Source organism: Taudactylus pleione, unplaced genomic scaffold, assembly GCF_031769625.1.
Source record: "Taudactylus pleione unplaced genomic scaffold, aTauple2 ptg000473l, whole genome shotgun sequence".
NCBI lineage: Eukaryota > Metazoa > Chordata > Amphibia > Anura > Myobatrachidae > Taudactylus > Taudactylus pleione.
The window spans coordinates 6,844,788-6,859,127 of record NW_028284875.1 but is presented as its reverse complement, the minus strand read 5'-3'; the positions used below and the strand labels follow the sequence as shown (position 1 = coordinate 6,859,127).

Genomic DNA, 14,340 nt, shown 5'->3' with positions numbered 1-14,340 from the left:
CCTGCATTGAAAAAAAGCATAACTTCTAGAATGAGAATGAGCATCAAAGGAACATGCATCCTAGATGAGACTTGAAGCCACTGTCCCAGGTGATAGCAAACTTATCAGGAAACTAATCCACAATGTCATCAGGATAAATGTCTGCTTTTAGATACAGGGCCATAATTTTGCAAGCTGAACAGTACCGGATTGTTAAGCAGATAAAAGTTTCTGGTGGAGCCATTTGTGCAGTATCAAGCAAGAATAAAGGGAACATCTCCAGTAATTATATGGATGAAATAAAGCCCAGATGAGACTTGAAACCACAATCCCTAGCTTAAGAGGACAGTGCCTTATCCATTAGGCCAGTGGGGCTTAGTAACATCTTTGTGTGAAACTGATTTTTTAATTAGTATAATCATTAATTGTTGCGATATAGGAAAGCCGTTTATTTGTGTTCTTTGCTTTACAAATCCCAGCATGAAATGTGATTGTACTAACCAGACCTAATAGAGTGGACCCTCATGTTACATTGCAGCAAAACAGATTGATGCAACTCTTTTACCAATAAAGAGGTAGTCTTTTGCATTCCATTTTGTTGACTAACTAAAGTAATGTTTACAGTGCATATGAACCAAAGCAGATGTGTGTACTGGTACCTTAAAAACAGTCATGTTTGTGATTTTTTTCTGCCTTCATATCAGGATGTTCAGGTAGCAGATGATAATCATTAACTGATGACATTAGAAAAAAAATTACATTTGCTCCAGGTGAGGCTTGAACTCACAACCTCGGCATTGCTCAACAGATACTGTCTTATAAGTACCGCGCGCTGACCGAATGCACCATATGAGCACATGGTCAAAGTGTATTATTTTTAGTTGAGTGATTTTAGCATCGAGTTGACTAAGTATATTAACTTGGTTTATTAATTTTAAATTAGTTACTTTTTAAATCCACTAAACTACTGCACCCAATACAAAAGTACCTAATAAAAGTAATATTCTAATCATAAGTTAATCAATTATATTGTGCATTTGTGTTATTGCCCAGTTTTATGTATCCTTAGGTGTATATTGCAATGAATTCATGCCATTGCTGTACAGTTCAATATTATCAAAATTGTAAAATAATTCCTGTTTATAAATAATTTCTGTTTATTTATCTTAAATAATATTTGCTATAAATATATGTAACTTCAATGTTGCATAGGGAAAATATACACTATAATACCAAAAAGTGCAGTATCTTTAAATAAAAATAAGTTAAATCTCACTTGTGCTCTATATTTAAAGGTAAACATTGTTTTTTTGGTCTGTAGCACCTAAATTGTCAGTAAAGTCAGTGTCCAAAGAAATATAAAAAGCAGAAAATTACCCTTTTGATGACATGGATGAAAGGACTTCAAGAAACCCATCAGCAATTGCCATAGACATTGTTATTTTGTAGCCACTCTGATATTAAATTGCAATTAAAACTTAATAGGTATGTTTTGGTATATATGGATTTCATGCAATACCATTAAGACAGTCACCTGCATTGAAAAAAAGCATAACTTCTAGAATGAGAATGAGCATCAAAGGAACATGCATCCTAGATGAGACTTGAAGCCACTGTCCCAGGTGATAGCAAACTTATCCGGAAACTAATCCACAATGTCATCAGGATAAATGTCTGCTTTTAGATACAGGGCCATAATTTTGCAAGCTGAACAGTACCGGATTGTTAAGCAGATAAAAGTTTCTGGTGGAGCCATTTGTGCAGTATCAAGCAAGAATAAAGGGAACATTTCCAGTAATTATATGGATGAAATAAAGCCCAGATGAGACTTGAAACCACAATCCTTAGCTTAGGAGGCCAGTGCCTTATCCATTAGGCCAGTGGGGCTTAGTAACATCTTTGTGTGAAACTGATTTTTTCATTAGTATAATCATTAATTGTTGCGATATAGGAAAGCCGTTTATTTGTGTTCTTTGCTTTACAAATCCCAGCATGAAATGTGATTGTACTAACCAGACCTAATAGTGTGGACCCTCATGTTACATTGCAGCAAAACAGATTGATGCAACTCTTTTACCAATAAAGAGGTAGTCTTTTGCATTCCATTTTGTTGACTAACTAAAGTAATGTTTACAGTGCATATGAACCAAAGCAGATGTGTGTACTGGTACCTTAAAAACAGTCATGTTTGTGATTTTTTTCTGCCTTCATATCAGGATGTTCAGCTAGCAGATGATAATCATTAACTGATGACATTAGAAAAAAAATTACATTTGCTCCAGGTGAGGCTTGAACTCACAACCTCGGCATTGCTCAACAGATACTGTCTTATAAGTACTGCGCGCTGACCGATTGCACCACATGAGCACATGGTCAAAGTGTCTTATTTTTAGTTGAGTGATTTTAGCATCGAGTTGACTAAGTATATTAACTTGGTTTATTAATTTTAAATTAGTTACTTTTTAAATCCACTAAACTACTGCACCCAATACTAAAGTACCTAATAAAAGTAATATTCTGATCATAAGTTAATCAATTATATTGTGCATTTGTGTTATTGCCCAGTTTTATGTATCCTTAGGTGTATATTGCAATGAATTCATGCCATTGCTGTACAGTTCAATATTATCAAAATTGTAAAATAATTCCTGTTTATAAATAATTCCGGTTTATTTATCTTAAATAATATTTGCTATAAATATATGTAACTTTAATGTTGCATAGGGAAAATATACACTATAATACCAAAAAGTGCAGTATCTTTAAATAAAAATAAGTTAAATCTCACTTGTGTTCTATATTTAAAGGTAAACATTGTTTTTTTGGTCTGTAGCACCTAAATTGTCCGTAAAGTCAGTGTCCAAAGAAATATAAAAAGCAGAAAATTACCCTTTTGATGACATGGATGAAAGGACTTCAAGAAACCCATCAGCAATTGCCATAGACATTGTTATTTTGTAGCCACTCTGATATTAAATTGCAATTAAAACTTAATAGGTATGTTTTGGTATATATGGATTTCATGCAATACCATTAAGACAGTCACCTGCATTGAAAAAAAGCATAACTTCTAGAATGAGAATGAGCATCAAAGGAACATGTATCCTAGATGTGACTTGAAGCCACTGTCCCAGGTGATAGCAAACTTATCCGGAAACTAATCCACAATGTCATCAGGATAAATGTCTGCTTTTAGATACAGGGCCATAATTTTGCAAGCTGAACAGTACCGGATTGTTAAGCAGATAAAAGTTTCTGGTGGAGCCATTTGTGCAGTATCAAGGGAACATTTCCAGTAATTATATGGATGAAATAAAGCCCAGATGAGACTTGAAACCACAATCCCTAGCTTAGGAGGCCAGTGCCTTATCCATTAGGCCAGTGGGGCTTAGCAACATCTTTGTGTGAAACTGATTTTTTCATTAGTATAATCATTAATTGTTGCGATATAGGAAAGCCGTTTATTTGTGTTCTTTGCTTTACAAATCCCAGCATGAAATGTGATTGTACTAACCAGACCTAATAGTGTGGACCCTCATGTTACATTGCAGCAAAACAGATTGATGCAACTCTTTTACCAATAAAGAGGTAGTCTTTTGCATTCCATTTTGTTGACTAACTAAAGTAATGTTTACAGTGCATATGAACCAAAGCAGATGTGTGTACTGGTACCTTAAAAACAGTCATGTTTGTGATTTTTTCTGCCTTCATATCAGGATGTTCAGGAAGCAGATGATAATCATTAACTGATGACATTAGAAAAAAAATTACATTTGCTCCAGGTGAGGCTTGAACAGATACTGTCTTATAAATACCGCGCGCTAACCGATTGCGCCACAGGAGCACATGGTCAAAGTGTATTATTTTTAGTTGAGTGATTTTAGCATCGAGTTGACTAAGTATATTAACTTGGTTTATTAATTTTAAATTAGTTACTTTTTAAATCCACTAAACTACTGCACCCAATAATAAAGTACCTAATAAAAGTAATATTCTAATCATAAGTTAATCAATTATATTGTGCATTTGTGTTATTGCCCAGTTTTATGTATCCTTAGGTGTATATTGCAATGAATTCATGCCATTGCTGTACAGTTCAATATTATCAAAATTGTAAAATAATTCCTGTTTATAAATAATTTCTGTTTATTTATCTTAAATAATATTTGCTATAAATATATGTAACTTCAATGTTGCATAGGGAAAATATACACTATAATACCAAAAAGTGCAGTATCTTTAAATAAAAATAAGTTAAATCTCACTTGTGCTCTATATTTAAAGGTAAACATTGTTTTTTTGGTCTGTAGCACCTAAATTGTCAGTAAAGTCAGTGTCCAAAGAAATATAAAAAGCAGAAAATTACCCTTTTGATGACATGGATGAAAGGACTTCAAGAAACCCATCAGCAATTGCCATAGACATTGTTATTTTGTAGCCACTCTGATATTAAATTGCAATTAAAACTTAATAGGTATGTTTTGGTATATATGGATTTCATGCAATACCATTAAGACAGTCACCTGCATTGAAAAAAAGCATAACTTCTAGAATGAGAATGAGCATCAAAGGAACATGCATCCTAGATGAGACTTGAAGCCACTGTCCCAGGTGATAGCAAACTTATCCGGAAACTAATCCACAATGTCATCAGGATAAATGTCTGCTTTTAGATACAGGGCCATAATTTTGCAAGCTGAACAGTACCGGATTGTTAAGCAGATAAAAGTTTCTGGTGGAGCCATTTGTGCAGTATCAAGCAAGAATAAAGGGAACATCTCCAGTAATTATATGGATGAAATAAAGCCCAGATGAGACTTGAAACCACAATCCTTAGCTTAGGAGGCCAGTGCCTTATCCATTAGGCCAGTGGGGCTTAGTAACATCTTTGTGTGAAACTGATTTTTTAATTAGTATAATCATTAATTGTTGCGATATAGGAAAGCCGTTTATTTGTGTTCTTTGCTTTACAAATCCCAGCATTAAATGTGATTGTACTAACCAGACCTAATAGTGTGGACCCTCATGTTACATTGCAGCAAAACAGATTGATGCAACTCTTTTACCAATAAAGAGGTAGTCTTTTGCATTCCATTTTGTTGACTAACTAAAGTAATTTTTACAGTGCATATGAACCAAAGCAGATGTGTGTACTGGTACCTTAAAAACAGTCATGTTTGTGATTTTTTCTGCCTTCATATCAGGATGTTCAGGTAGCAGATGATAATCATTAACTGATGACATTAGAAAAAAAATTACATTTGCTCCAGGTGAGGCTTGAACAGATACTGTCTTATAAGTACCGCTCGCTAACCGATAGCGCCACAGGAGCACATGGTCAAAGTGTATTATTTTTAGTTGAGTGATTTTAGCATCGAGTTGACTAAGTATATTAACTTGGTTTATTAATTTTAAATTAGTTACTTTTTAAATCCACTAAACTACTGCACCCAATAATAAAGTACCTAATAAAAGTAATATTCTAATCATAAGTTAATCAATTATATTGTGCATTTGTGTTATTGCCCAGTTTTATGTATCCTTAGGTGTATATTGCAATGAATTCATGCCATTGCTGTACAGTTCAATATTATCAAAATTGTAAAATAATTCCTGTTTATAAATAATTTCTGTTTATTTATCTTAAATAATATTTGCTATAAATATATGTAACTTCAATGTTGCATAGGGAAAATATACACTATAATACCAAAAAGTGCAGTATCTTTAAATAAAAATAAGTTAAATCTCACTTGTGCTCTATATTTAAAGGTAAACATTGTTTTTTTGGTCTGTAGCACCTAAATTGTCAGTAAAGTCAGTGTCCAAAGAAATATAAAAAGCAGAAAATTACCCTTTTGATGACATGGATGAAAGGACTTCAAGAAACCCATCAGCAATTGCCATAGACATTGTTATTTTGTAGCCACTCTGATATTAAATTGCAATTAAAACTTAATAGGTATGTTTTGGTATATATGGATTTCATGCAATACCATTAAGACAGTCACCTGCATTGAAAAAAAGCATAACTTCTAGAATGAGAATGAGCATCAAAGGAACATGCATCCTAGATGAGACTTGAAGCCACTGTCCCAGGTGATAGCAAACTTATCCGGAAACTAATCCACAATGTCATCAGGATAAATGTCTGCTTTTAGATACAGGGCCATAATTTTGCAAGCTGAACAGTACCGGATTGTTAAGCAGATAAAAGTTTCTGGTGGAGCCATTTGTGCAGTATCAAGCAAGAATAAAGGGAACATCTCCAGTAATTATATGGATGAAATAAAGCCCATATGAGACTTGAAACCACAATCCCTAGCTTAAGAGGACAGTGCCTTATCCATTAGGCCAGTGGGGCTTAGTAACATCTTTGTGTGAAACTGATTTTTTAATTAGTATAATCATTAATTGTTGCGATATAGGAAAGCCGTTTATTTGTGTTCTTTGCTTTACAAATCCCAGCATGAAATGTGATTGTACTAACCAGACCTAATAGAGTGGACCCTCATGTTACATTGCAGCAAAACAGATTGATGCAACTCTTTTACCAATAAAGAGGTAGTCTTTTGCATTCCATTTTGTTGACTAACTAAAGTAATGTTTACAGTGCATATGAACCAAAGCAGATGTGTGTACTGGTACCTTAAAAACAGTCATGTTTGCGATTTTTTTCTGCCTTCATATCAGGATGTTCAGGTAGCAGATGATAATCATTAACTGATGACATTAGAAAAAAAATTACATTTGCTCCAGGTGAGGCTTGAACTCACAACCTCAACATTGCTCAACAGATACCGTCTTATAAGTACCGCGCGCTAACCGATTGCGCCACAGGAGCACATGGTCAAAGGGTATTATTTTTAGTTGAGTGATTTTAGCATCGAGTTGACTAAGTATATTAACTTGGTTTATTAATTTTAAATTAGTTACTTTTTAAATCCACTAAACTACTGCACCCAATAATAAAGTACCTAATAAAAGTAATATTCTAATCATAAGTTAATCAATTATATTGTGCATTTGTGTTATTGCCCAGTTTTATGTATCCTTAGGTGTATATTGCAATGAATTCATGCCATTGCTGTACAGTTCAATATTATCAAAATTGTAAAATAATTCCTGTTTATAAATAATTTCTGTTTATTTATCTTAAATAATATTTGCTATAAATATATGTAACTTCAATGTTGCATAGTTAAAATATACACTATAATACCAAAAAGTGCAGTATCTTTAAATAAAAATAAGTTAAATCTCACTTGTGCTCTATATTTAAAGGTAAACATTGTTTTTTTGGTCTGTAGCACCTAAATTGTCAGTAAAGTCAGTGTCCAAAGAAATATAAAAAGCAGAAAATTACCCTTTTGATGACATGGATGAAAGGACTTCAAGAAACCCATCAGCAATTGCCATAGACATTGTTATTTTGTAGCCACTCTGATATTAAATTGCAATTAAAACTTAATAGGTATGTTTTGGTATATATGGATTTCATGCAATACCATTAAGACAGTCACCTGCATTGAAAAAAAGCATAACTTCTAGAATGAGAATGAGCATCAAAGGAACATGCATCCTAGATGAGACTTGAAGCCACTGTCCCAGGTGATAGCAAACTTATCCGGAAACTAATCCACAATGTCATCAGGATAAATGTCTGCTTTTAGATACAGGGCCATAATTTTGCAAGCTGAACAGTACCGGATTGTTAAGCAGATAAAAGTTTCTGGTGGAGCCATTTGTGCAGTATCAATCAAGAATAAAGGGAACATCTCCAGTAATTATATGGATGAAATAAAGCCCAGATGAGACTTGAAACCACAATCCCTAGCTTAAGAGGACAGTGCCTTATCCATTAGGCCAGTGGGGCTTAGTAACATCTTTGTGTGAAACTGATTTTTTAATTAGTATAATCATTAATTGTTGCGATATAGGAAAGCCGTTTATTTGTGTTCTTTGCTTTACAAATCCCAGCATGAAATGTGATTGTACTAACCAGACCTAATAGAGTGGACCCTCATGTTACATTGCAGCAAAACAGATTGATGCAACTCTTTTACCAATAAAGAGGTAGTCTTTTGCATTCCATTTTGTTGACTAACTAAAGTAATGTTTACAGTGCATATGAACCAAAGCAGATGTGTGTACTGGTACCTTAAAAACAGTCATGTTTGTGATTTTTTTCTGCCTTCATATCAGGATGTTCAGGTAGCAGATGATAATCATTAACTGATGACATTAGAAAAAAAAGTACATTTGCTCCAGGTGAGGCTTGAACTCACAACCTCGTCATTGCTCAACAGATACTGTCTTATAAGTACCGCGCGCTAACCGATTGCGCCACAGGAGCACATGGTCAAAGTGTATTATTTTTAGTTGAGTGATTTTAGCATCGAGTTGACTAAGTATATTAACTTGGTTTATTAATTTTAAATTAGTTACTTTTTAAATCTACTAAACTACTGCACCCAATACTAAAGTACCTAATAAAAGTAATATTCTAATCATAAGTTAATCAATTATATTGTGCATTTGTGTTATTGCCCAGTTTTATGTATCCTTAGGTGTATATTGCAATGAATTCATGCCATTGCTGTACAGTTCAATATTATCAAAATTGTAAAATAATTCCTGTTTATAAATAATTTCTGTTTATTTATCTTAAATAATATTTGCTATAAATATATGTAACTTCAATGTTGCATAGGGAAAATATACACTATAATACCAAAAAGTGCAGTATCTTTAAATAAAAATAAGTTAAATCTCACTTGTGCTCTATATTTAAAGGTAAACATTGTTTTTTTGGTCTGTAGCACCTAAATTGTCAGTAAAGTCAGTGTCCAAAGAAATATAAAAAGCAGAAAATTACCCTTTTGATGACATGGATGAAAGGACTTCAAGAAACCCATCAGCAATTGCCATAGACATTGTTATTTTGTAGCCACTCTGATATTAAATTGCAATTAAAACTTAATAGGTATGTTTTGGTATATATGGATTTCATGCAATACCATTAAGACAGTCACCTGCATTGAAAAAAAGCATAACTTCTAGAATGAGAATGAGCATCAAAGGAACATGCATCCTAGATGAGACTTGAAGCCACTGTCCCAGGTGATAGCAAACTTATCCGGAAACTAATCCACAATGTCATCAGGATAAATGTCTGCTTTTAGATACAGGGCCATAATTTTGCAAGCTGAACAGTACCGGATTGTTAAGCAGATAAAAGTTTCTGGTGGAGCCATTTGTGCAGTATCAAGCAAAAATAAAGGGAACATCTCCAGAAATTATATGGATGAAATAAAGCCCAGATGAGACTTGAAACCACAATCCCTAGCTTAGGAGGCCAGTGCCTTATCCATTAGGCCAGTGGGGTTAAGTAACATCTTTGTGTGAAACTGATTTTTTCATTAGTATAATCATTAATTGTTGCGATATAGGAAAGCCGTTTATTTGTGTTCTTTGCTTTACAAATCCCAGCATGAAATGTGATTGTACTAACCAGACCTAATAGAGTGGACCCTCATGTTACATTGCAGCAAAACAGATTGATGCAACTCTTTTACCAATAAAGAGGTAGTCTTTTGCATTCCATTTTGTTGACTAACTAAAGTAATGTTTACAGTGCATATGAACCAAAGCAGATGTGTGTACTGGTACCTTAAAAACAGTCATGTTTGTGATTTTTTTCTGCCTTCATATCAGGATGTTCAGGTAGCAGATGATAATCATTAACTGATGACATTAGAAAAAAAATTACATTTGCTCCAGGTGAGGCTTGAACTCACAACCTCGGCATTGCTCAACAGATACTGTCTTATAAGTACTGCGCGCTGACCGATTGCACCACATGAGCACATGGTCAAAGTGTCTTATTTTTAGTTGAGTGATTTTAGCATCGAGTTGACTAAGTATATTAACTTGGTTTATTAATTTTAAATTAGTTACTTTTTAAATCCACTAAACTACTGCACCCAATACTAAAGTACCTAATAAAAGTAATATTCTGATCATAAGTTAATCAATTATATTGTGCATTTGTGTTATTGCCCAGTTTTATGTATCCTTAGGTGTATATTGCAATGAATTCATGCCATTGCTGTACAGTTCAATATTATCAAAATTGTAAAATAATTCCTGTTTATAAATAATTCCGGTTTATTTATCTTAAATAATATTTGCTATAAATATATGTAACTTTAATGTTGGATAGGGAAAATATACACTATAATACCAAAAAGTGCAGTATCTTTAAATAAAAATAAGTTAAATCTCACTTGTGTTCTATATTTAAAGGTAAACATTGTTTTTTTGGTCTGTAGCACCTAAATTGTCCGTAAAGTCAGTGTCCAAAGAAATATAAAAAGCAGAAAATTACCCTTTTGATGACATGGATGAAAGGACTTCAAGAAACCCATCAGCAATTGCCATAGACATTGTTATTTTGTAGCCACTCTGATATTAAATTGCAATTAAAACTTAATAGGTATGTTTTGGTATATATGGATTTCATGCAATACCATTAAGACAGTCACCTGCATTGAAAAAAAGCATAACTTCTAGAATGAGAATGAGCATCAAAGGAACATGTATCCTAGATGTGACTTGAAGCCACTGTCCCAGGTGATAGCAAACTTATCCGGAAACTAATCCACAATGTCATCAGGATAAATGTCTGCTTTTAGATACAGGGCCATAATTTTGCAAGCTGAACAGTACCGGATTGTTAAGCAGATAAAAGTTTCTGGTGGAGCCATTTGTGCAGTATCAAGCAAGAATAAAGGGAACATCTCCAGTAATTATATGGATGAAATAAAGCCCAGATGAGACTTGAAACCACAATCCCTAGCTTAGGAGGCCAGTGCCTTATCCATTAGGCCTGTGGGGCTTAGTAACATCTTTGTGTGAAACTGATTTTTTCATTAGTATAATCATTAATTGTTGCGATATAGGAAAGCCGTTTATTTGTGTTCTTTGCTTTACAAATCCCAGCATGAAATGTGATTGTACTAACCAGACCTAATAGTGTGGACCCTCATGTTACATTGCAGCAAAACAGATTGATGCAACTCTTTTACCAATAAAGAGGTAGTCTTTTGCATTCCATTTTGTTGACTAACTAAAGTAATGTTTACAGTGCATATGAACCAAAGCAGATGTGTGTACTGGTACCTTAAAAACAGTCATGTTTGTGATTTTTTTCTGCCTTCATATCAGGATGTTCAGGTAGCAGATGATAATCATTAACTGATGACATTAGAAAAAAAACTACATTTGCTCCAGGTGAGGCTTGAACTCACAACCTCGGCATTGCTCAACAGATACTGTCTTATAAGTACCGCGCGCTAACCGATTGCGCCACAGGAGCACATGGTCAAAGTGTATTATTTTTAGTTGAGTGATTTTAGCATCGAGTTGACTAAGTATATTAACTTGGTTTATTAATTTTAAATTAGTTACTTTTTAAATCCACTAAACTACTGCACCCAATACTAAAGTACCTAATAAAAGTAATATTCTAATCATGAGTTAATCAATTATATTGTGCCTTTGTGTTATTGCCCAGTTTTATGTATCCTTAGGTGTATATTGCAATGAATTCATGCCATTGCTGTACAGTTCAATATTATCAAAATTGTAAAATAATTCCTGTTTATAAATAATTTCTGTTTATTTATCTTAAATAATATTTGCTATAAATATATGTAACTTCAATGTTGCATAGGGAAAATATACACTATAATACCAAAATGTGCAGTATCTTTAAATAAAAATAAGTTAAATCTCACTTGTGCTCTATATTTAAAGGTAAACATTGTTTTTTTGGTCTGTAGCACCTAAAATGTCAGTAAAGTCAGTGTCCAAAGAAATATAAAAAGCAGAAAATTACCCTTTTGATGACATGGATGAAAGGACTTCAAGAAACCCATCAGCAATTGCCATAGACATTGTTATTTTGTAGCCACTCTGATATTAAATTGCAATTAAAACGTAATAGGTATGTTTTGGTATATATGGATTTCATGCAATACCATTAAGACAGTCACCTGCATTGAAAAAAAGCAGAACTTCTAGAATGAGAATGAGCATCAAAGGAACATGCATCCTAGATGAGACTTGAAGCCACTGTCCCAGGTGATAGCAAACTTATCAGGAAACTAATCCACAATGTCATCAGGATAAATGTCTGCTTTTAGATACAGGGCCATAATTTTGCAAGCTGAACAGTACCGGATTGTTAAGCAGATAAAAGTTTCTGGTGGAGCCATTTGTGCAGTATCAAGCAAGAATAAAGGGAACATCTCCAGTAATTATATGGATGAAATAAAGCCCAGATGAGACTTGAAACCACAATCCCTAGCTTAAGAGGACAGTGCCTTATCCATTAGGCCAGTGGGGCTTAGTAACATCTTTGTGTGAAACTGATTTTTTAATTAGTATAATCATTAATTGTTGCGATATAGGAAAGCCGTTTATTTGTGTTCTTTGCTTTACAAATCCCAGCATGAAATGTGATTGTACTAACCAGACCTAATAGAGTGGACCCTCATGTTACATTGCAGCAAAACAGATTGATGCAACTCTTTTACCAATAAAGAGGTAGTCTTTTGCATTCCATTTTGTTGACTAACTAAAGTAATGTTTACAGTGCATATGAACCAAAGCAGATGTGTGTACTGGTACCTTAAAAACAGTCATGTTTGCGATTTTTTTCTGCCTTCATATCAGGATGTTCAGGTAGCAGATGATAATCATTAACTGATGACATTAGAAAAAAAATTACATTTGCTCCAGGTGAGGCTTGAACTCACAACCTCGGCATTGCTCAACAGATACTGTCTTATAAGTACCGCGCGCTGACCGAATGCACCATATGAGCACATGGTCAAAGTGTATTATTTTTAGTTGAGTGATTTTAGCATCGAGTTGACTAAGTATATTAACTTGGTTTATTAATTTTAAATTAGTTACTTTTTAAATCCACTAAACTACTGCACCCAATACAAAAGTACCTAATAAAAGTAATATTCTAATCATAAGTTAATCAATTATATTGTGCATTTGTGTTATTGCCCAGTTTTATGTATCCTTAGGTGTATATTGCAATGAATTCATGCCATTGCTGTACAGTTCAATATTATCAAAATTGTAAAATAATTCCTGTTTATAAATAATTTCTGTTTATTTATCTTAAATAATATTTGCTATAAATATATGTAACTTCAATGTTGCATAGGGAAAATATACACTATAATACCAAAAAGTGCAGTATCTTTAAATAAAAATAAGTTAAATCTCACTTGTGCTCTATATTTAAAGGTAAACATTGTTTTTTTGGTCTGTAGCACCTAAATTGTCAGTAAAGTCAGTGTCCAAAGAAATATAAAAAGCAGAAAATTACCCTTTTGATGACATGGATGAAAGGACTTCAAGAAACCCATCAGCAATTGCCATAGACATTGTTATTTTGTAGCCACTCTGATATTAAATTGCAATTAAAACTTAATAGGTATGTTTTGGTATATATGGATTTCATGCAATACCATTAAGACAGTCACCTGCATTGAAAAAAAGCATAACTTCTAGAATGAGAATGAGCATCAAAGGAACATGCATCCTAGATGAGACTTGAAGCCACTGTCCCAGGTGATAGCAAACTTATCCGGAAACTAATCCACAATGTCATCAGGATAAATGTCTGCTTTTAGATACAGGGTCATAATTTTGCAAGCTGAACAGTACCGGATTGTTAAGCAGATAAAAGTTTCTGGTGGAGCCATTTGTGCAGTATCAAGCAAGAATAAAGGGAACATCTCCAGTAATTATATGGATGAAATAAAGCCCAGATGAGACTTGAAACCACAATCCTTAGCTTAGGAGGCCAGTGCCTTATCCATTAGGCCAGTGGGGATTAGTAACATCTTTGTGTGAAACTGATTTTTTCATTAGTATAATCATTAATTGTTGCGATATAGGAAAGCCGTTTATTTGTGTTCTTTGCTTTACAAATCCCAGCATGAAATGTGATTGTACTAACCAGACCTAATAGTGTGGACCCTCATGTTACATTGCAGCAAAACAGATTGATGCAACTCTTTTACCAATAAAGAGGTAGTCTTTTGCATTCCATTTTGTTGACTAACTAAAGTAATTTTTACAGTGCATATGAACCAAAGCAGATGTGTGTACTGGTACCTTAAAAACAGTCATGTTTGTGATTTTTTCTGCCTTCATATCAGGATGTTCAGGTAGCAGATGATAATCATTAACTGATGACATTAGAAAAAAAATTACATTTGCTCCAGGTGAGGCTTGAACTCACAACCTCGGCATTGCTCAACAGATACT

At 33.6% G+C, this 14,340-nt stretch overlaps 3 non-coding genes across 3 annotated transcripts; all 3 read right to left on the bottom strand.

Annotated features, from left to right (window-relative positions):
- Positions 1-6,730: 6,730 nt before the first annotated feature.
- On the bottom strand, positions 6,731-6,823 carry TRNAI-UAU (transfer RNA isoleucine (anticodon UAU)). Its single transcript is given in 2 exon segments — positions 6,731-6,766; positions 6,786-6,823. It is a non-coding gene; the product is annotated as a tRNA-Ile (tRNA).
- Positions 6,824-8,242: 1,419 nt separating this feature from the next.
- TRNAI-UAU (transfer RNA isoleucine (anticodon UAU)) lies at positions 8,243-8,335 on the bottom strand. The gene is given in 2 exon segments: positions 8,243-8,278; positions 8,298-8,335. It is a non-coding gene; the product is annotated as a tRNA-Ile (tRNA).
- Positions 8,336-11,266: 2,931 nt separating this feature from the next.
- Positions 11,267-11,359, bottom strand: TRNAI-UAU (transfer RNA isoleucine (anticodon UAU)). Its single transcript is given in 2 exon segments — positions 11,267-11,302; positions 11,322-11,359. It is a non-coding gene; the product is annotated as a tRNA-Ile (tRNA).
- Positions 11,360-14,340: the final 2,981 nt, after the last annotated feature.